The sequence below is a fragment of the Maniola jurtina genome, chromosome 9 (assembly GCF_905333055.1).
Source record: "Maniola jurtina chromosome 9, ilManJurt1.1, whole genome shotgun sequence".
NCBI classification, from domain to species: domain Eukaryota; kingdom Metazoa; phylum Arthropoda; class Insecta; order Lepidoptera; family Nymphalidae; genus Maniola; species Maniola jurtina.
In genome coordinates this window covers 3,237,296-3,260,046 of record NC_060037.1, presented here as the reverse complement: position 1 = coordinate 3,260,046, position 22,751 = coordinate 3,237,296, and positions in this window count along the sequence as shown.

The following is a 22,751-nucleotide window of genomic DNA, read 5'->3' as shown; positions in this document are numbered from 1 at the left end:
TCACGCAAAAACTACAGGATGGATTTGGCTGAAATTTGGAATGGAGATAGATTTTACCCTGGAAAACACATAGGCTACTTTTAATCCGGAAAATCAAAGAGTTCCCACGGGATTTGTAAAAACCTAATTCCACGCGGACAAAGTCGCAGTCATCAGCTAGTATAAAACACCGGTAAGCTGGCGACCTTACGGCGATGATCGAGACTTTGAAGTTACACCAGCAAAGGAGAGTCTTTGCCTATGGTCTCCTAGCTCGACGATCAACGGCATCCAGAGCCGCTAGGCGGTACTTAGTGGAGCCATCATAGAGGTGACTGCAGGCATGCACGGCCTGACGTGTGCTTGATACAAAGTAATCAGGTGGCGCGGCGTGAAGTAAAGTAGGTATAGGTAAGTATATAATATAGGTAGAGGTAAGTATATAATGTGGATGAGACAAAAATTGGTTGAAAACTCCGTTTTTAGGGTAAAAATACCCGAGTACGTAGCCCTCAGTGCGCGAGTCTGACTCGCACTTGGCCGGTTTTTAATTTAATTTAGAACGGTCAAACCTCGTGAATTTAGCTGCCAGTCGCGAGCCTATTGTTTAAATTTGCAGCGTGCACTATTTTAGTCTTTAAAAGTGAAATGCAGATACTCTAAATTTAGTTTAGAGAAAGACAACAGAATTGGCGCATTTAAAACTATCAAACTGTATCTGTCCTTTTCATATTACATTAGTAAGAAGAGGATGCGAAAACTCCAAAATTTATATGTGCTCAGAATCAGTACCAATGTTTCGTACCTATGTTTTGAATAATGTCGCTAAGTAGCTTATCGACAGATTACGGATAGGAATAGGATTGATTATTTATTGATTCCGGCCGTTAACGAAAGATGGAATTTATAACGAACGAACAAATATTTAAAACGAACCAGGTATAGTAATTGATAGATAAGTATAGCTAGTTGGTTTTTATATCTCGCTCGCTCGCTACTAAGTCTAGTAATAGCCCCTACATGGGGCCATTTAAATAAATCATAGACCAGTCGGCATTACGATTGTCATAATAAATATTATTACAACTTTCTAAAAAGCAAGAATTGAGCCCACACTGCCATCTGTATGCTAATCGCGAAACCTAACGCCTACGTGCATCTATTTCGGAAACAAATATATGCAAACTGCCTCACAGTGCATATAAATCTATTAGTGAGTGAGACGTCAAATTAAATTCATTTATCGGAATGTGTTCTTTTTTAATGAATAAAACATGCGCACAATTAAAACGGACTGTGTATCTCAAGATTCTCAAGCCCCGATATCTTAACGATGAGAAAAGACGTTTCAGCGTACCGACTTTTATAGTCACAAATTTCCACGTCGCGTTCGTCGTGGTTTTACCTAAATAAACTCAGGATAAAAAGATATGGGACACCCTTCCAGCTTTAGTTTTTCTCTCCACTTTTCCTTTCACACTTTCATGTGAAAGAATGAATAGGCATCTTCTAGACAAGCATAGCCCTCTCCATCGCGCGCTGAGTGACTGCGTTTTGTTATCAGACCCAGGCCATTAGCCGTGTACTATCATCACAGCCTCACAAAACAATACAAGTTAAATTATTTTAGAATTTTCCTCCACCGCACAACAGTACCAGTCGCCAACAAACATACAATCAGAAAACCGCAAGAAACAGGCTTGTTTGTACAAGAGTCATAATAATATTTCATAGTTCAGCTATTTAGGTGGCCTGGCGACCACCTAATGTCTGTTGGAATAATGACGATACGATAGAGTAACCATGTTATGAGCTTTAGTTTAGGTATGAGCAATTTACTAAGTTATTTTGACGAAGGATACACATAGGTAGGTATATTAACTAGCACTTTTTTCACCAAACGTGGGAGAGGCAATATGATCCGTTCATCCGTTACGCTATTTTCAAGAGTCTTTTTAACCGACTTCCAAAAAAGGAGGAGGTTCTCAATTCGTCGGGATCTTATTTTTTTTTTTATTTTTTTTATTTTTTATGTATGTTCCCCGATTACTCAAAGACCCCTGGACCGATTTGGAAAAATTTTTTTTTGTTTGAAAGGGTATACTGTGCAGGTGGTCCCATATAAATTTGGTGAAGATCTGATGAATATCTTCGGAGATGGAGAACAGAACTCCTCAATGGATAAGAGCAAATTGCTCGCGATCACTGTAATAGCTTAGTAAACAGTAGGGTTTTAACTGGGCATAGCATATTATAGTACAGTGGGGCCACTAAAAATTGTGAAATAAAAAATTTCCAAAAGAAAAATAAAACCGACTTCAAAAACCAAAAACACTAAAAAGTAGAAAATAATTTTTGTTTAGCTACACATGTAATGTACCTAGGTATGAAGTCGGGCGAGCTCACTCTTGGATTTCTAATTTTGTTTTAATATGCTCGCTCGACTTGAAGTCGGTTTTATTTTTCTTTTGAAATTTTTTTTAGGTAAACGCGTCTCATCTTAGGCCATATCATCACTTTCCATCAGGTGTGATTGTGGTCAAGCCTTGCCTAGTGAAAAAAAAGTAGAAGGTAGTCGGAGGTTATCTCTTCTTTTATGTTGTTGATAATAATAATTATTATTACATGCATGAATGCACTGTGCTTTCGCTAGATTTCCTGTACAAAAACTGTCAAACCATCATTATTCCTCAGAAGATAAAAGTTATAACCATATATCAAAGAAGTAATCTTAGCGCGCACCCCAGCGTCCTCCATACAAAAGTAGTTTGGTTGTCATTTTAATTCTAACCAGTCAAACTCATGTAGCCACACATCCTCTAGAAACAAATATCGGAGTCTGCGGTTTGTCAGAATTCCGTAAAAATGTTCAAAACTACACCAGCTCAAAGATTTGTTTGTTTTCAGCCCTAACCACAACTTTAGTGGAGCCTCAGGTTTCTTGTATGACTACACTGCATACATTCATTTAAAATGTACACAAGTACATAAATAATACATTGTACCCACATTTATACATTTAACAAATGTATAAATTACTTTTTCAATGTATGGTGATATCACCAATTAATAAAGTTAAAAGTTTATCCAAATATAACTTACAAAACTGGCAATAAAGTTCAAAATAAATTATCCGTAATAAATTATTACAAAGTGGAAAATTCTGGCCAATTTCGGAACGTGCAAAAACTTTGGCAGCCCGACGCATTCGGGCAGTTTGACGCGTGGCTGTAAAATGAAACTTTGGACATGTAGGGTAGCCATAAAATATTATTTTATCATAATATTTAAGGTAAGCACAGGTAGAGGTAGTTACTGTAGTCAGAAATTTTTGTCAAAATCTAGGCAGGTATGATAATATGTATCAACGACTTCTTGATAGTCTTATTATTTTTTAAGTTTCCGTACCTCAAAAGGAAAAACGGAACCCTTATAGGATCACTTTGTTGTCTGTCTGTCTGTCTGGCAAGAAACCTATAGGATACTTCACGTTGACCTAGAATCATGAAATTTGGTAGGTAGGTAGGTCTCTTATAGCACAAGTACAGGAATAAATCTGAAAACCGCGAATTTGTGCATTTAAAAAATTAAAATTAAAAAGTAGGGTATCATATGAAAGGGCTTTACCTGTACATCCTACAACAGATTTTTATTTATTTTTATGTATAATAAGTAGTTTTTGATTTATCGTGCAAAATTTCGAAAAAAATATCCGAGTACGGAACCCTCAGTGCGCGAGTCTGACTCGCACTTGGCCGGTTTTTTATTATTTATATGAAAGTTAAAAAGATAGCTTGCGTCCCTTAAACTGGCATAGAAAGCTTTTTACCCCGGAAAATCAAAGAGTTCCCACGGGATTTTTAAAAACCTAAATCCACGCAGACTAAGTCGCGAGCATTACGAGTATCTAATATGAATATTGAATATATTGTGATTATAAAAATAATAAAAAGTTTTGAATGAAAAAAACGCTTTTTCCCAGACAAATCTCATATTTTAAATCGTAGATATTGATAGGTAGGTTTTATAATGTTATTTATTCTTATACAATGGACTTGTTTGACCACAATCGCACCTGATGAGGAGAGATGAATAGTCTATAATGAAGCCTGTTCAATATTATAAAACTGTTAGGATTTGAATATTTGAATAAAGAACTTGATTTTTTTTTGCTTTGTAGGGTTCCATGAAATAAGATGGCATGTTTCGTCATACTTCTTTCAAAGGTGAATGTATTTTGATGATATTATTACAATTAGGTACCTACTTCGAGCTTCGTTATCACAAGGATTTAGTATTTCCAGTTGGTGTGATTGTTTAATACATTTGGTGACTGATAAGAAAGCTTGGGAATGAGTTGCTCTAACAGGTTTGATAGCTCTAATAAATTTTTGCGTTTAAGCGATTAAATATCAGTGGCTTTTAGGGTAAAGGAAAACATTCGAGTAAACCTGCATTTCTGAAAGTTCTCCATAATGTTCTCAAAAGTGTGTGAAGTGAAAAAAAAAGTCTGTAAATCCACACTTGGCCAGCGTACCTACTGGACTGTAACCAAACTCTTATCATTCTGAGAGGAGACCCGCACTCAGTACTTAGTGAGTCAACGATGAGTGGAAGATGATCATGATACTCTTATAAATTAAAAAGTTGAAAACTAAAATCCGACTGTGATCGAATTTTTTTTGGAGATCCTCACTTTTTTGGATGTAACAACCGTTAGGTCAATTTTTTTCATACAAAATGTAGCCTATGCCACCCGGACCTTTACGACGAATCAATTGACACCTCATTCATCAAAATTGGCCCAGTAGTTTAGGCGCTACGGTGGGACACACAGAATCTGGATACAAACATACATACATAGACTGCTAAAATCATAACCCTTCTTTTTGGCTTTGCCGCAGTCGGGTAAAAATTAAATCATTGAAGAGTTTACCTACTCTGATTACTCAGGATTGAGGACAAAACATTACCTACCACCATCTGGGTAAAACCCTGATTGTTATAGGTAGCTAAAACCAAACAACAATGGTAATAATTAATAAATAATTACCATGTGGTTTTAATTTAAAAGTGATTCAAATTAATTGCCTTCGTTTAGTATGAAATCAAAAACGTTCACAGTAATTGAAGTAGGTACTAGTAATAAATAATAATACATTCCCAAAACTGATCATATTATTTTTAACCCCCGACCCAAAAAAAGGGGTGTTATAAGTTTGACGTGTGTATCTGCGTATCTGTGTATCATCGTGGCATCGTAGCGCCTAAACGAATGAACCGATTTTAATTTAGTTTTTTGTGTTTGAAAGATGGCTTGACCGAGAGTGTTCTTAGCTATAATCCAAGAAAATCAGTTCAGCCGTTTGAAAGTTATCAGCTCTTTTCTAGTTACTGTAACCTTCACGTGTCGGGGGTGTTATAAATTTGTGATTTACTCTTGTGTTAAATTGCACTATTCAGAACTTAAGCGTACTAAAATCCAAAAGGTAGTGACTTCAAAATAAAATCACAAATTCAAAATTTATGTCCACAGCTGGACAGGTTTCTTGTAGGACCTGGACCTGGACCTGTTACTAGGAAGGGTTCCGTACCATCGTACAAGAAATAACACTTTTTGTTTTTAGGGTTCTGTACCTCAAAAGGAAAAACGGAACCCTTATAGGATCACTTTGTTGTCTGTCTGTCTGTCCATCTGTCGTGTCTGTCAAGAAAACGTATAGGGTACTTCCCGTTGTCCTAGAATCATGAAATTTGGCAGGTAGATAGGTCTTACATCACAAGTAAAGGAATAAATCCGAAAACCGTAAATTTGTGGTTACATCATTAAAAAAAAATTAAAATGTGCTTCAATTTTCAAAGTAAGATAACTATATATCAAGTGGGGTATCATACGAAAGGGTCTTACTTGTACATTCTCAAACAGATTTGTATTTATTTTTATGCATTATTATAGTTTTTGATTTATCGTGTAAAATGTTGGAATAAATACCCAAGTACGGAACCCTCAGTGCGCGAGTCTGACTAGCACTTGGCCGGTTTTATTTCCATTTGCTGTGCCTATAACTAGATAATGTTTTTCCAATCCGCACTTGGCCGGGGTGGTGGACTGTGGCCGTAATATGGAAAATCTCTCAGTATTGTGCATACAAACTTAGATATTCATCGTATGGAGCCCTCTCGATGCGAGTTCAACTCGCACTTGTCTGGTTTAGGACTTTGTTGTCTGTCTGTCTGTCTGTCCGTCCATCCGTCCGTCGTCCGTCGTGTCTGTCAAGAAAACCTATAGGGTACTTCCCGTTGACCTAGAATCATGAAATTTGGCAGGTAGGTAGGCAGTAGGATTAATAGTACAAACACAGGAATAAATCTGAAAACCATGAATTTGTGGTTACATCATTAAAAAAATATTAAAGTAAGATAACTATACCAAGTGGGGTGTCATAAATGAAAGGACTTTACCTGTACATTCTAAAACAGATTTTTATGTATGTATAATAGTTGGAAAAATGTTGGAAAACCCAAGTACAGAACCCTCAGTGCGCGAGTCTGACTCGCACTCGGCCGGTTTTGTATATTCGTACCTACCGCCAGAATTTCAACGCGGGTGACATTGATTTGCTGTCCGCTCGCTGTGCGATGGTCGTTAGTCGTCCGTGGCAGTTTGCAGCGATTCCCGTCGTCGGAACACATTAACTTGTCTCCACTGACACGGTGTACATGTTAATTTGAAATCAACCGTGCACTTTAAGTACCTATTGTTCCAAATTTAAGTTTGAAAATGCTAACCGTTGGACTTTGGGGCGATCAATTCAGATACCTAAGCTTCTTACCTACCTATAGGACAGGACTCGTACGCACAGGCCAGGACTGATGGTTTCCATGCCATCATCCGTAAAAAGATCCTCCTCAAGGCCTCACTCCTACAGCGCCTTCGTAGCAGTGACAACGGCATTCTGGGTGCAACAAGGGATCAAATAGGCTGCCCAATAACAAAACATTGGATAGCTGTGGCCACCCGGCGACTAGAGTTGCCACGGTAGGCTACTTTATTTATTTACTTTATACTATCATCACACTTCACACTAATATTATAAAGGCGAAAGTTTGTGTGTATGTGAGTGTGTGTGTGTATATTTGTTACTCCTTCACGCAAAAACTACTAGACGGATTGGGCTTGAAATTCAGAATGGAGATAGATCAGGGATTAGCACATAGGCTACTTTTTATCCCGGAAAATCAAAGAGTTGCCACGGGATTTTTAAAAAACCTACATCCACGCGAACGAAGTCGCTGGCATCAGCTAGTAACATAATTATAAGGAATTATTATTACTAACACACACTATATGGCCTGTTTTGTATTAGATGGTCTGAAATAAAATATTATTTATTTATTTATACTTATAGCCTTAGACTTCTCCATAATGTTCTCAAAGGTGTGTAGAGTCTGCCAATCCACATTTAGCCAGCAAAGCCTTTTTCGTTCTAAGGGGTTTCATGGGGTTATTCAAGGGGCGGACCACCAAATTCCTGTTAGGCAACGCAATGGCAGTTCCTCTGGTACTGAAAATGTTCATGGGCGGCGGTAATCACTTAACATCAGGTGACTCACCTGCTCGTTTATTCGCTATTTTTATTAAAAAAAAGCGATAGGTTGTGGTATTAATATAAAAAAAAGATTTTTCTACTTAAATCTTTTTTTACATCGACTAGCATTGACAGAGGCTGCTTATAAGAATCACATTCTAAGAGCCATTACTAATTCAACCGCATAATATGAATAACATAAAACTGTTTTTTATAAAACCAACATGCAATATTGTTACAAATATGAATAATAAATAATTAATAATCATTGAACAACGAACGTAATCAGTGGTTTCCGTCGATGAGTAATAGTTTATATTATAGGTTATAGGTAGATATACCTAATGTGCATTGACTAGGTATTGGATTTAACCATAGACATTGATAAATAAGTATAATTTAGAATACAAAATACATATAATATGAACCATGACTTGAGAGGGGTCTCGTCACTCGCTCCATACAAACGTAGTTTCGTCTCTCATTGGAATACTAAAAAATCATACTCAATGGAATTTTGTAGAAATGTTCCGGGAACTAATATGTCTATGCCTGTGGTTTTCCAGATTTCCGTTAAAATATTTGGTTTTAAAGTTACGCGGTCTTAAAAATTCACATACAAATATTTGAGCCTCTGTAATTTTAAAACTACATATTTTTAGAAAAATCTAAAACACCACAGGCACAGATATTAGTTTCTAGAATAACATGTCTGCAAAATTTCATGGACTTTGGTTGCTTAATATTCAAATGAAATTGGAACTACGATTGTATGGAGTATGTGACGGAGAGAGCCCTGTTAATACATATTTAGTATGTATATTTTTAATCATGACTTAAGACACAATATTATTTATTATTATTGATTAATTGCAGTTTTAATTTACACACCGAAATGGCAGAATATAACGTTATACGAATATAACGTAACGGAACGTTTCAATTAAGAATGATATTTATAATTATATTTGTACCCATATTCGAACAAATCGAAATCCAATGTGTTTATTTGGTTGTTTGTTGTTGGTACAAAGTTTGAAATATTGAATACATAATTATTGTATAATATATAATTAACAACATCACCGAAAAAATAAACAACACAATTATAGACCAAAATGTCGAATTCAAAATACCTACTCAAATAAATCTTACAAGAAATATAAAATACAGAAATAATTGTTCCAACAAATCTAATTAGTCAAAAAATCGAAATACAATTATGGCGTGTTGATTTGGTTATTAGTGTTTGATTATAAAGTTTGACATATTGATAAATATGTCAAAGTGAAAATAAATTACACATTTATAGACAAAAAACATCGAATTCAACATACAACTGAAATAAATCTTACAAGAAATTTAAAATACAGAAATAATTATTGGAACAAATCAAAAGAAAAAGAAAATCTTATTCAAATAAACATTATTGTAGCATTTACTTAGGTAGGTACATTTTATTATGGTTCCTGGGACTTCGTTCAGGTGGATTTAGGTTCAAAAATTTCAAGTTTCTAGATCCTCCCAGATTAGACTATGCGTTGTCTGTCATTCAGTCACGTTCTATTTTTAACCCCCGACCCAAAATGAGGGGTGTTATAAGTTTGACGTGTGTATCTGTATATCTGTCTGCAGCATCGTAGCTCCTAAACGAATGAACCGATTTTAATTTAGTTTTTTTTTTGTTTGAAAGGTGGCTTGATCGAGAGTGTTCTTAGCTATAATCCAAGAAAATCAGTTCAGCCGTTTAAAAGTTATCAGCTCTTTTTTATTTACTAACCTTCACTTGTCGGGGGTGTTATAAATTTTAATTTACACTTGTATATTATGTATACCTACCGAAAGATAATTATTACAATAATATTTATCTATACTATACTTACTTATCTAATAAAAACCTCAAGGATGAAATCGCTAGGATGTCCTAATAATGTTACATAGGTACAAAAGAAAACATAAATTTTATACAACATTATTTGATCATAGATAGAAAGATAGATAGAAAACTTTATGGCACACTAAACATGAAATAATCAAGACAAAACAAAGCAACTAAAAACTAAAAACAATTGTGTTTCATAGTTATCGATAAAACATTTCTTCTTTCTTCTATTCTTAATCTTCTTTTTTCTTCTTTTCTAATCTGAAGTATGTAGAAGATAGGCAAGACCAAGAGCACGGTATGAAGTTCCTACAGTCGTATATTACGTAGGAACTCTATACCTCGCTAGTGGAAATCACCAGCACGATGATACAATATGACGTAATCTTCTTCATTCTTCTTTAAAATATCTTCTTTCTTCTTCAATCTTCTGGGTTATCTTTTAAAAAAATCTTTTAAGAAGTAGTTTCTTACTTTTCAAGGAATAATGGTGATAAGATAAAATAAACTTCAAATGGGAGGTGTTAAGTTGTTTTGCCATATTTAATTAATAATACTAATTACTTTTCGTCGTTCCTGCAATAAAGGCAATAAAATATAACATCCAGAAATAACAATGTGGCTAATTCTATTTGTACACAATTTCTAAGCAAAATTAAAAATCAAAATTCTGTTTACTTTAATTTAGAGATTGTTACAATATAATATGTAGTCACATTTGTCTCAGTATATTTGTAAAACATTTTTTAACACGATGGAACAATATTATCTGTTTAATATAAGGTAAATTGAGTAACTTAAGTATGTAAAATGACTAGTTATGTAAAATTTAAGTTTACGAATCTATATGACAAATTGCGTTGCACTGAAAAAAACTCGACAAATTATAAATCAAATACGTATAAAGAAATCTGTTTCGGCGCAAATCTAAACACACACTAAGTTATGACACATACACTTCCAACGCTTATTACCTTGACATTACGTTTGAAAAACAAAATTACCATTTGAATAAAACAGCTGCCGAAACCCCCATAATTAATTTCCGTAGGTATCCAACATTTGCATATTTTATCCTAGAAACGGCGCTCACGGTTAGCAGATAAGTTTTAACTAGTGTTGCAGAAAATTGACTTACAATTTATCGATAGTGTTCACCCCAATAATATCGAAAGTATTATCCCTACCAGATATGGCTGCTTTTGTAACTACTATGAAAAAAAAAGATAAAGATAGCTTTATTTGCTCGAATAGGGGTACCAAAAAAACATGGTCACTTTTTTATCAGTTCCAACATATTCTGCCTTTTCGGCGTGCAAATATTAATTATCTTTTATAATAATTATACTTTCATTTTTAGTATCAAAGATAAATCCAGATGGTGGATTTCACTGCTGTCGTCTATTGCATGCAATTTCGAGAGAGCACCACCACATTATCATAATATGGTCCTCAAACTTCATCCACCCTTTTTCCACCACCTTTTTTAAGGTATTTAGTTTCAACAAACTGGAAGTCCCATACTGCAACTTAAGGAAAAGGTGAAGATTGTCGATTAATCGATTAAAAAAATTGCACAACACTAGTACGTAGATAACTTTCAACCCCTTTGGCCATGCAAATTTTTCTAAGCGCCTCGTGGGAAGCCACAGCGCCGATTTGCATAAGAAATTCGAAATAATAAAGGCTAACACGGTAGCGAATATTAATATCCTACATTGAGTTTCTTGAGAAAGATTTCGGAAGTGAATTCTCGTGAGTATGCAAATTTTAAGTTAGTAACTTCGATTCTAACAATAACCGCTGCATAGGTCACCTTCGATTCGGTATGCAAACAAGTTCTTAGACATATGATAATTAAAAAACCTTTTTTCGTATCGTAAATCGGTATCCTTACATCATCCCATCCTGAGAGACATCGGCCATAATTTTTGAAAAAAAAATCAATATGGCAGAGCAGTTGTATTTTTTAAATTTCAACTGAGATTTATAAATCTCAGCCATAGAGAATAGAGTAGGTATAAGGATCGTGGCGTCGATTTCAAAGAAAAGGTAATCATCCGCATTAAAATTCTTTAAAATAAAATCCTGTATTTTATCGTGTTTTATTTACTTTTTATCGGTCTGCTTGTTTGTTGGTCTTGTTCGGAACAAATCCTGTAATCGATTATATTCTTGTATTCGCATGCCCAGATTAAAAACTACTACGTTACTAGAAAATTGTTGAAAAACAATATACACAAGTGTAAATTAAAAATTTATAACACCCCCGACGATCCAAAGTATTTGAGTTTTCCAAAACATCATTTTCAAATAAATAATTATGTATTTAGGCAACGTCCATCTTGACAGCTTGACATTTGTCTATTGACATAATATTATGAACCTAACGGTTATCTAACCTTCTTTTCTACAAGAAAACTAGAAAAGAGCTGATAACTCTTAAACGGCTGAACCAATTTTTTTAGATTATAGCTAAGAACACTCTCGATCAAGCCACCTTTTAAACAAAAAAAAACTAAATTAAAATCGGTTCATTCGTTTAGGCGCTACGATGCCACAGACAGATACACAGATACACAGATACACAGACACACAGATACACACGTCAAACTTATAACACCCCTCTTTTTGGGTCGGGGGTTAAAAATGTCTTGAACGTGGAAATTTTATCAGTGGCGTGTTGCAGATCAACACATTCATAAACATGGCACGTGCGTAATAAATAATGGGAAATGGACATTCGAAACACTTACCTAAGTGAACAATAGACGATTTGAAAATCTATTGAGGAATCATGTAAGATGGTTTATTAACTCCACGAGTAGGTATTCTGAATCGCTTACACGGGTTATAATTATTTTCACGTGGCTCCATCATATTATTCTTGAAACAAGATAAACTGAATGAGAATAAAAACTGAGATTATAATACTGCCATAGAAAGAAGGTCATATTATACACAAGTGTGATAGGTACCTAAATTATTAAGAAAATGGAAGTTAACTGTAGTTTGTCTATCAGATAAAAATAAATTGTAAAATACTGAATTCAAAGATTAATAATTTAGGTACTCATCTAGAAAAAAAACATTCACGAACTAGAAAATAACCAATTATAGTATTTTTAGCAGGTCTTTTAACGATAGACATTGATGCTTAATTATTTTTTTCCGAAACTGCTTGATTTTCGTTTGTTTGTATCCACGACCTTATGCATTTTTAATTTCCGGACCATTCAAGTCTTCGAATTGTTGTTTCAGTCTCGTTTTTCGTTTTTTAATAACACATGAACCTCGCCAAAAAAAAACGATGCATCGAATTTTATAGAATGCCGCAGTAATTTCAAAGAATGCCGTATAGAGAAAGAAGGTATTGTTAAAACTTCAATTAAGTACAAAAGCATACTTTGTACGTAGTAGCGGGTGGCCGTAGGTATTTAAAGTAGTATTTTAATGAGGCGGAACCAGTACCAACTGACGTGCCCGCGCCCCGACTCCGGCTGTACCGGGCAATTAGCTTAACAACGGGCGGCGTATCTTGATTCCCGATGTTTAATTATAATCTTCGTAAACATGTTACTTCTGGTCAAAAAATGGAGGGTCGTGTCGGTGACAGGGACATATTAAACAGTGTTTGCCTGCGGCTTTGCCCATGTACCTGTCCTACTGATATTATAAACGCGAAAGTTTGTATGCATCGATGTTTGTTACTCTTTCACGCAACAACTACTGGACGGATTTGGATAAAATTTGGAGTGGAGATAGATTATACCGTGGCGCGTGGAATAACACAAAGGCTACTTTTATTCCGGAAAAACAATTAGTTCCCACGGAATTTAAAAAAATGTTTATCTACGGGAATGAAGTCGCGGGCATCAACTAGTACAGTATAAAGAGAGACATTGACGACCCCCCTGGCGCAGTGGTGAGCACTGCGGTCTTATAAGCGGGAGGTCCCGGGTTCGATTCTAGAATTTATAATAATTTCTAGAATTGTCACTGGTCCGAGTCTGGAGGGAGGCTATATGCCAAGTCCTGTAAACGGTAAAAATCACTTACCCAGGTAAATTACAGCCCACAGGCTGCCATTTTTTGAGGCACGCTCGAAGGAAAAGGTGCTAAAATCCTGCGCTAATCTATACTTTATCTATACTAATAAATAAAATTGGAGTGTCTGTCTGTAATTTTGAAATAACTACCTCATATTAAGCTCATATGGTTCTTTGAAAGATACCAACACTGAATCACACGTTTTTAAAATTTTTGTCTGTCTGTTTGAAAAGGCTAATCTTGGGAACGGCTGAACCGATTTTGACGGGATTTTCACAGACAAGTAGAGAATTGACCAGGGAGTAACATAGGCTACTTTTTTAACCGACTTTCAAAAAGGGAGTTGTGTTTTTCTACCTATGTACACCGAAATCTCCGAGATTTCTGAACCGATTTGCGTCATTTCTTTTTTAATCGATAGAGGAACTTTGCGACATTGTTTCATAAAAAATTTGGAGTCCAACTCCTCAATCCTGATGCTGCAGGGGATCTGACCAATCCACGCGGGCGAAGCTGCGGGCATCAGCTAGTATTATCTAAGTATGTAGTCCTTGTCGCTAGTCGCTACCCGTAGTTCGATTTCGTTAAAACCTGCATATCAATTATTATTACAATCGCAATTATTGTTATTGGCTAAATTTATGCTATTCTTGTTGCAACGATGCATTGCAGCCAATAGTGAGCGAGCGTCAACCAATCAGAGGTGACTGCGATCGTGACATTGTAGCTGTCACTCTACCGCAATCGAGCCGCCGTATTCCGAGAGAAATTCCTTAAAACAATGTTACAAACTACCGTAAAGATAAACAGAGTTACAAAATCAGCGTGCCTATTTACTTTAAATCCGATACAAACCTACTCTCACAGCAGATAACGTTATCTGATAACAATTATTTGTGTAATTGCTGTCATCATGCCATATAACTCTGACACGTGTTCTTTTACCGACTATAGAATAAATAGAACAGAAAGATGCTTTATTAACAGGGCTCTAGCCGTCACTTACTCCATACAATCCTAGTCCCAATTTCATTTGAATATTAAGCAACCAAAGTCCATGAAGTTTTGCAGACATATTTTAGAAACTTATCTGTGCCTGTGGTGTTTTAGATTTTTGTAAAAATATGTACTTTTAAAATTACAGGGGATCAAAGATTTTTGACAAAGATGTGAATTTTTAAAACCGTGTAACTTTGAAACCGATTATTTTAACGGAAATCTGGAAAACCACATGCATAGATTTTAGTTCCCGGAACGTTTCTACAAAATTCCATTGAGTATATTGGTTAGTATTCAAATGAGAGAGGAACTACGTTTGTATGGAGCGAGTGACGGAAAGACCCCTCTTAAAATAAACTTTTACAGAATCGTCATGAACTACCGGAATGTCATTCCTACCGAGAAGAACCAGCAAGAAATTCAGCGGTTGCTTTTTCAAAATATATTCAATTTAGAATAGTAAGCCATAATATTGTATAAGTAAGTAATTGAAGCTCCGTGCATTGCTGGAACGCGTATTTTGAAAAATAAACCACTGAATATCCGGTTTAGGTCATGTCAGTCAGGTACCTTGTAACAAAAATTCGAGGTTTCGACGTCACTGGCAGGCGTCAAATGTCCAACATTTGACGCTAGGGAGTCTATTTTTCTTTGATTTCAAGTCACACATAGCCTAATATTTGACATGTCGTCGATTGAGGATCAAACCGGGAGTTCCCTTACTCTAGTTCACTCGAGACTAGTATCGGTATGATGGATGATAAATTAACAGTGAATTAGTCGAAAAATCTAAAAGAGGTTTTTTTGTGAGGGGTTAATGAATCACCCTGTATAACGTTATCTGATGATAACGTGTGATTGTCGGTGCTATCACGTCATAAAAGACGGACACGTGTCGGATTTTATGTCACAGACCGAGAATGAATCAGTCCGTCATTTAGACGTTTTATGACCATGTTTATTGTGTTTTTTACACCTCAATGGCTGTAAAGAAACAACACGAACACTATTGGGGGTCACGGAATTCTAAATAAAGTTATAGAAACGGTATTGAGTATAACACTCTAATGTGTAAAGGCAGATAGATAGCAGCAACTTGAAAATCGACATTTTTGATAATAGCGCGTAAAGGTTTTTATATATCTACTTCTACCTATTACAATTTTTAGACTTTAGTATGTAGATATAGTTTTAAGTGTTAGAATAAGATAAAATGGACCTACCAGAGCTACATGGTCAAACTAGTGACCCAGCTCTTTAAATGAGAAGAAAAAAAAATTTCACTTGCGGTTCTTGGCCACTGTCTTAGAGATTAAAAGAGATTGAAAAACATCTGTTTTATCATCATATAGAATCATTTATTTAAGCCCTCGAAGGACAAATCGCCGTAACTTATATTTTGACGCCCTTACACATTAAAACCAAGCTGCTATGTGGTACCTGCCGGGACTTGGGGATATGTTTAACTGCACATCAATAATAACTGCACATTTCTATACGTATTCTTGATTCTGTGATACGAATGGAAGGTTATAAAAACGCAAGCTATAAATAGCAGGTTTGGTTAAAAATGTTTATCTTGAAATAATTTTTTATTTTAGTACTAACCAACTTGGACCCAGATTAATAAAAAAATACCCTGTGTTGGTAATATCAACACATCATAACATAATGTATGAAATGTGCATATCAGCTAATAAGCATAACATAATGTATAGATAAGCTGTGTATAAATATTAGGACCTATTAAGTACTAATTTGTACTCCTAGTATGTCGTATAAAATGTAGCCTATAATGTCACCCGGATCATAATAATGAATCGATTGACACCTCATTCATCAAAATCGGTTCAATAGTTTAGGCGCTACGGTGGAACACATATGAATACAAACCTACATACATAAGACTGCCAAAATCATAACCCATCCTTTTGGCTTTGCCATAGTCGGGTAAAAACCATGGAGCTATGAATTAGCTTAGCTTGTTAAAACAGAGTTTTGTTACCTTTTACGTATATTAAATTTTTATAGAATAATCATAAAGGTGGGTACACACAGACGACTCACGTCTTTCTAAATCCCGCTCATTTTGGGGATTTGCAGTTGAAATTAGTTCGCAAATCTCGGGCTTACTTGCTCCCCCTTTACAGATGGAGGATACGAAAGGGATGCGGACGAACAACCTGAGGAGTGCTTCGTTACACGTTGTTTATTGTTTTTACGACGCTTCTCCCGCTTTTTTCGGCGTATATCGCGGATTACTTGAATGTAACGATGTGACAGGGTAGTAAAGGATAATTTTACTAGGTACAAAATATATAATATATGTATATGGTGTTGTACTATTTTTAACCCCCGATCCAAAAGCACCCCTCTTTTTTGGGTCGGGGGTTAAAAACGTAGTTTGGCTTTCATTTGATTTCTAACCAATCAAACTCAATGAAATTTTGTGTTGTGTTCTATGAACATATCATCTGCTGGTAAAGATTTCCGTTAAAATATTCTTTAAAGTTACACGGTCTCAAGAAAACACATACAAATCTTTAAGTCCGTGTTATTTTGAAACTAGTTATTTTTACGGCAATCTGGCAAGTCACAGACAGAATTACAAAATTTCATTGACTTCGGTTGCTTAATATTCAAATGAGAACTAAACTATGCGTTTGTATGGAGCAAGTGACGTAGAGTTCTCTGTTAAGAAAAGGAATGTTTGTGTGAAAGTTACGTAGCAATAAATCCAATTTCCCGAGGCTAATGCTAGCTAAATATGTATGAACGGCTCAATTGAACGGCCACGCAACGTTCATAAGTGCGGGTACGCACGGCATTACGAAGAGCCACCAGCTGCGGAAACCGATAAAACGGGACATTCCTGAAAAAATGGGACATTTTAAAAGGATTCTTAAATTCTAACTAAAATTCAATAATTAAATGCAGACAAATAATAATTATTATTATTACTCCAATTTTATTCAAAAATTAGAGTATCTTTATTATCTAGTTCTCTACTATAGATTTTGTTTTAATATCTAAACGGCTTCAAATAACAGACTAACAAAAAAAAATTAAATTACAAAAAATCGGGAATTATTGTGTTTTATAAAAAACAGTATAACATATATGACTTTTTCTAAGAGTACATAATTATAGTAGATACCTATATAGTATCATAACTAGAGAAAGAGTGTTGCTCGTGTTTTACGAAAATCCTAAACCGAAAAAATAGTGACTTAAAATCGGGAAGTCCCAGTAACAGAGGGACACGTGGCAACACTATTCGTATGCGATACAAATGAGTAACGAACATGGAAATCGAAGAAAAATTTCGTATGCTTAACATGCGTCCATACGGAGAACGAGGCTCACATAAAAATTATAAAATGTTTGCCGAAGCCGACATATCGACGACAAAATAAAATATTTATGTGAATGGAAAATAAAAAGATACGAGTATAACATCGAGATGTTTTCATTAAATAATATGAAGCGATTTTGTTTATGCGCTTATTTTGTAATACCTACTACAATTTTCTTCAAACGTTGAAAGACATCCATACGAATGCGAAAGTGTGTCTGTCTGTCTGGCTGTTACCTTTTTGTGGCTCATTATTATTTAGCCGATTTTTTATCCCGGAAAATCAAAGAGTTCCTATGGATATTTTTAAAAACCTAAATAACGCGGATGAAGTCACGGATATCATCATCTATGTAGTCAGTGATATAAAATGGTGTTGCTTATTAAAAAATAAGACCAGATTAAAAGTAAGTTATATTTTTGTCGTTCTGTTGTCTTATTTTCGCATTAAATATTAGAATATTTATTTTGCTTTGTACCAAACTTTCATGTAAGGACTACATCTTTTTTGTTGTATTATTTTCGTCCAAAACTTTCAAACTAGGCATGTAGGAATAGATTTTTATGACGTTTTTATCAGTACCATATCTAAACCTTATCGTATCTCAAACAAACAATATTAAAATGTAATAGACATTACATTTAAATGATTATCTACCTGCTTCAGTGTGGAAAAGGGGAATTTCTTAAAACAACAATTTAACTTTGTTCCTTAAAGATTCCGTTTACTTCTTATCGTAAAAAAAACTTTTACATTATTAACTCAATCATTAATGACGTCTTTGTAAATAAAGCGGCCACACCGCTCATTAAAGTTTAAGTTACACTGTTCAAAATTTATATTAAACTGCTCCTTGTAGAAAAGTTCGACTTGATAACGATATTCCTTTAAAAAACGTTAATTACTGCGTTATCTTGCTATGACGGAAGATTGGAATCAGAGATAATGTGGGAAGGCCCTAAAGGTGCGTTCAGATGGCAATATTTTTTTGTGCAGAGACTAATTAGACTAAGAGAGTAATTTTAAAATAAACAACTTATTCGATTGTGCAAACTAACTATGTTGTTCGTGTGAATTTTATTGAAAAAAAAAATCTCCCCCTCAGCTTCCGAAGGCGTCCCGACGAGGAAACTGGATCAATAAGTTTGCTTCTTAGTTGTGTTTCCGTGGCCATCCCCTCCTTCGTAAAGGTTGAACCGGGGTGTTCATTTTCCCCCTCCCCCTGGATCAAAACAGCTCCTATCGTAGTTCTCCTATCATAGTTACTTCTGTCTGTTTTGATAATAAATGGTTTGGTCTTCAAGTGAAACGTCGATGTACGTCCCGATCTCGTCACGTAGAACCTTGGGCCTTGGGTGGTGTTTGACTTGCTTGAAGTGTCCGCCAGTTTATAAACAGCGGTTCCACGTTGCGCGCCAGATGTAAGACACGCTGCCCCACGTTGGGCGCCAGAATTATAAGAAAGCTGGGGAAAAGTTCCACGTTGTCGACGGGTCGGGATTCAGCCGAAGCAATTCAAACAGCAACGTTGCGTGAAGACAATGAATTTATTCTAGGTTTACAGAGTAGAGTCCCTAACCTAGGTCCCACGCAGTGGAAGCAAAGGTCGGAAGCACCACTAGGCGACGAGAGTCGTGTCCCTTACGAACGTCCCACGCAGTGGAAGCGAACGTCGGAAGCGCGACTTTTACACGGGGTTAAGAGAGTCGTGTCCCATACAATTCGTCCCACGCAGTGGAAGCGAAAGTCGGAAGCGCGGCTACAAGGTGACCTCGTGTGTCGAGTGATCCGTACTAGTGAATCAATTTTCGATTGATTGAATCGATTTTCGATTGATAAACATTGGCTGTGGCTGGGTCTTATGGTAGGGTTGGAAAATCTTCCGAGCGTCATTTACTTTTTACCAACCTATAGTCAGCGCCATCTAGTTCCAACTTGGCAAGTTACAAGGTATGGTGCGATCTATATTTCCCCAACCTATAATTAGCGCCAGCTGGTGTGGCTGTTGTGTTACAGTCTCCCCCTCAGCTTCCGAAGGCGTCCCGACGAGGAAACTGGATCAATCGATTTGCTTCTTAGTTGTGTTTCCGGGGCCATCCCCTCCTTCGTAAAGGTTGCACCGGGGTGTTCATTTTCCCCCTCCCCCTGGATCAAAGCAGCTCCTAACGCATAGTTACTTCTGTCTGTTTTGATAATTAATGGTTTGTTGATGTACGTCCCGATCTCGTCACGTAGAACCTTGGGCCTTGGGTGGTGTTTGACTTGCCTGAAGCGTCCGCCAGTTTGTAAACAGCGGTTCCACGTTGCGCGCCAGATGTAAGACAGCGGCCCCACGTTGGGCGCCAGATGTAAGACACGCTGCCCCACGTTGGGCCCCAGTTGTAAGACTCGCTGCCCCACGTTGGGCGCCAGTTGTAGGACAGCGGGGGAAAAGTTCCACGTTGTCGACGGGTCGGGATTCAGCCGAAGCAATTCAAACAGCAACGTTGCGTGAAGACACAATGACTTTATTCTAGGTTTTACGGAGTAGAGTCCCTAACCTAGGTCCCACGCAGTGGAAGCAAAGGTCGGAAGCACCACTAGACGACGAGAGTCGTGTCCCTTACGGACGTCCCACGTAGTGGAAGCGAACGTCGGAAGCGCGACTTTTACACGGGGTTAAGAGAGTCGTGTCCCATACAATTCGTCCCACGCAGTGGAAGCGAAAGTCGGAAGCGCGACTACAAGGTGACCTCGTGTGTCGAGTGATCCGTACTAGTGAATCAATTTTCGATTGATAAACATTGCCTATGGCTGGGTCTTATTGTAGGGTTGCGAAATCTTCCTGGCGTCATTTACTTTTTGCCAACCTATAGTCAACGCCATCTAGTTTCAACTTGGCAAGTTACAGGGAGTGATGCGATCTATATTTCCGCACCCTGTGATTAGCGCCAGCTGGTGTGGCTGTTGTGTTACACCGTAAATATTTTAACTTATTTCTTAAATTCTTTCTCTTTTCTTCTTTAATTTTAATTTAGCAATCGTTCTCGAGTTCACTCGTATGAAATTTGGATCAAGCTGTATCTTGGGTTTTAGTGTAGACATTTTAATCATAATTGGTACAGTATTCAAAGGTATAAATAATTTACATATGCTACAAAAATTATGTATACAAAAGTTTCGTCTTATAGGCCCAACTTTTTGCTAATATGAAAAAAAAATGAAAAATGAAAAAATATTTAATAACCAAATACAACTTATCCGATGGTACCCAGAATTAAAATGAATGGTTTAAAATAAAAATGCTGTACACTATTAATGATTTTTTTTAAATCCCATCCTCCTATGTACAGGAAAATAACACCAGTGTGAACGATACCTAATCGGTCGCGTGCACGTCAGCAGTATGGCTTGTATCTACGCCTGACGCAGCGCTGCGGATGCTCAATAAATACGCATTTGACGCCCGCTGCGTACGCCACCACTGAACTTTGAGCCCTGATAGTATGTACGCATCACGCAATCCGGCCCCAAAAGCGCTAGGGTTGACAACTGATATTGCTGCTGATATTGTACTAAAGCTAGCAATATATATACGCTTATAGATCGAATGCCCACTGTATAAATAAAAGTTCAACGCCCGCTGCGTACATCACCACTGAATTTGGAGTCCTAATAGTATGAACGCATCACGCAATTCGGCCCCTAAAGCACTAGGGTTGAAAATTATATATATGTACATATAGAATTAATATAGAGATAGTATATATAAGATATAATTATTATAGAGATAGGCTAAAGTTTTTGCTGCTGATATTGTCCGCAAAGTCAAAACCCAAACCGAAGCTCCCCGTCTGCGTTATAGGTCGAATGCTCAATAAATACGCATTTGACGCCCGCTGCGTACATCACCATTGAGCTTGTAGCCCTGATACGTACGCATCACGCAATACAGTACCAAAAGCGGTAGGACTGGGAACATTAACATACGTAACTAGATAGCTTTTGGTTTTTTTTTAATATGAACTACGAGAGTCAAGTGAGTCGCCTGATGTGATCAGTGATTATTGCCACCCATACCCATTTACAGCACCAGAGGAACTGTCAATACGTTGCTAACTTTAGAATACAAATACCCAATACAAAAATATCTATTTCGGTAATTTTTTTTAATATAACATAGAAATTGAGACCATCCCAGTAAGTTACTAGTATTAATATAAGTAATAAAAAAAACCATAAGTATTTAAATAAACTTTTAATACTTACTGCACGTCCTTCATATCAAGAAGGACCAGTAAGTATGCTTGAGTAATAACTACCTAATGGTTTGATCTACCTGTCCCATGGTTGGTCTTTGGGAAAATCCATCTTTTGAATACAAATATAACGCAAGGTTGACAACCCTAGCCAGCAGCTCACGATAAACTGGCTAAACGTCGGACGTGCGAAGTGAAACAGGGCTGCGACTGCATCGTCCCAAACTGAATTAATTGAACATTACCTACGTACATACAGCGAACTCTTACAAAGATAGCGACGTTGTAAAAACCTTATATATGCTAATACATTTCGGTCTTTAAGTTTAAAAGTGGTGCTTATAAATCATATATAATTTTTTTGCAGCACGGATCGTTTATTCGCCTCGCTTATGCTAAGCATCCACTTAAAGCGAGATGTCTGCAATGAACCTAATTTTATTCCAACTTTTACATGGATGTTCCAGTTTAAGAAATTAATTAAAGTATCGACTATTTTGTGAGAATAGTCGATACTTTAATTAATTTCTTAAACTGGACTTTTTCAAGTAAAGATTTTTATATAAACCTGTGAGGATGATACTGCCACTGTCGGAATAAGAATGCCATAAGGCCTACATTGTCGTATTAGTTCACAAATTGCGAAAAACCAAATTAA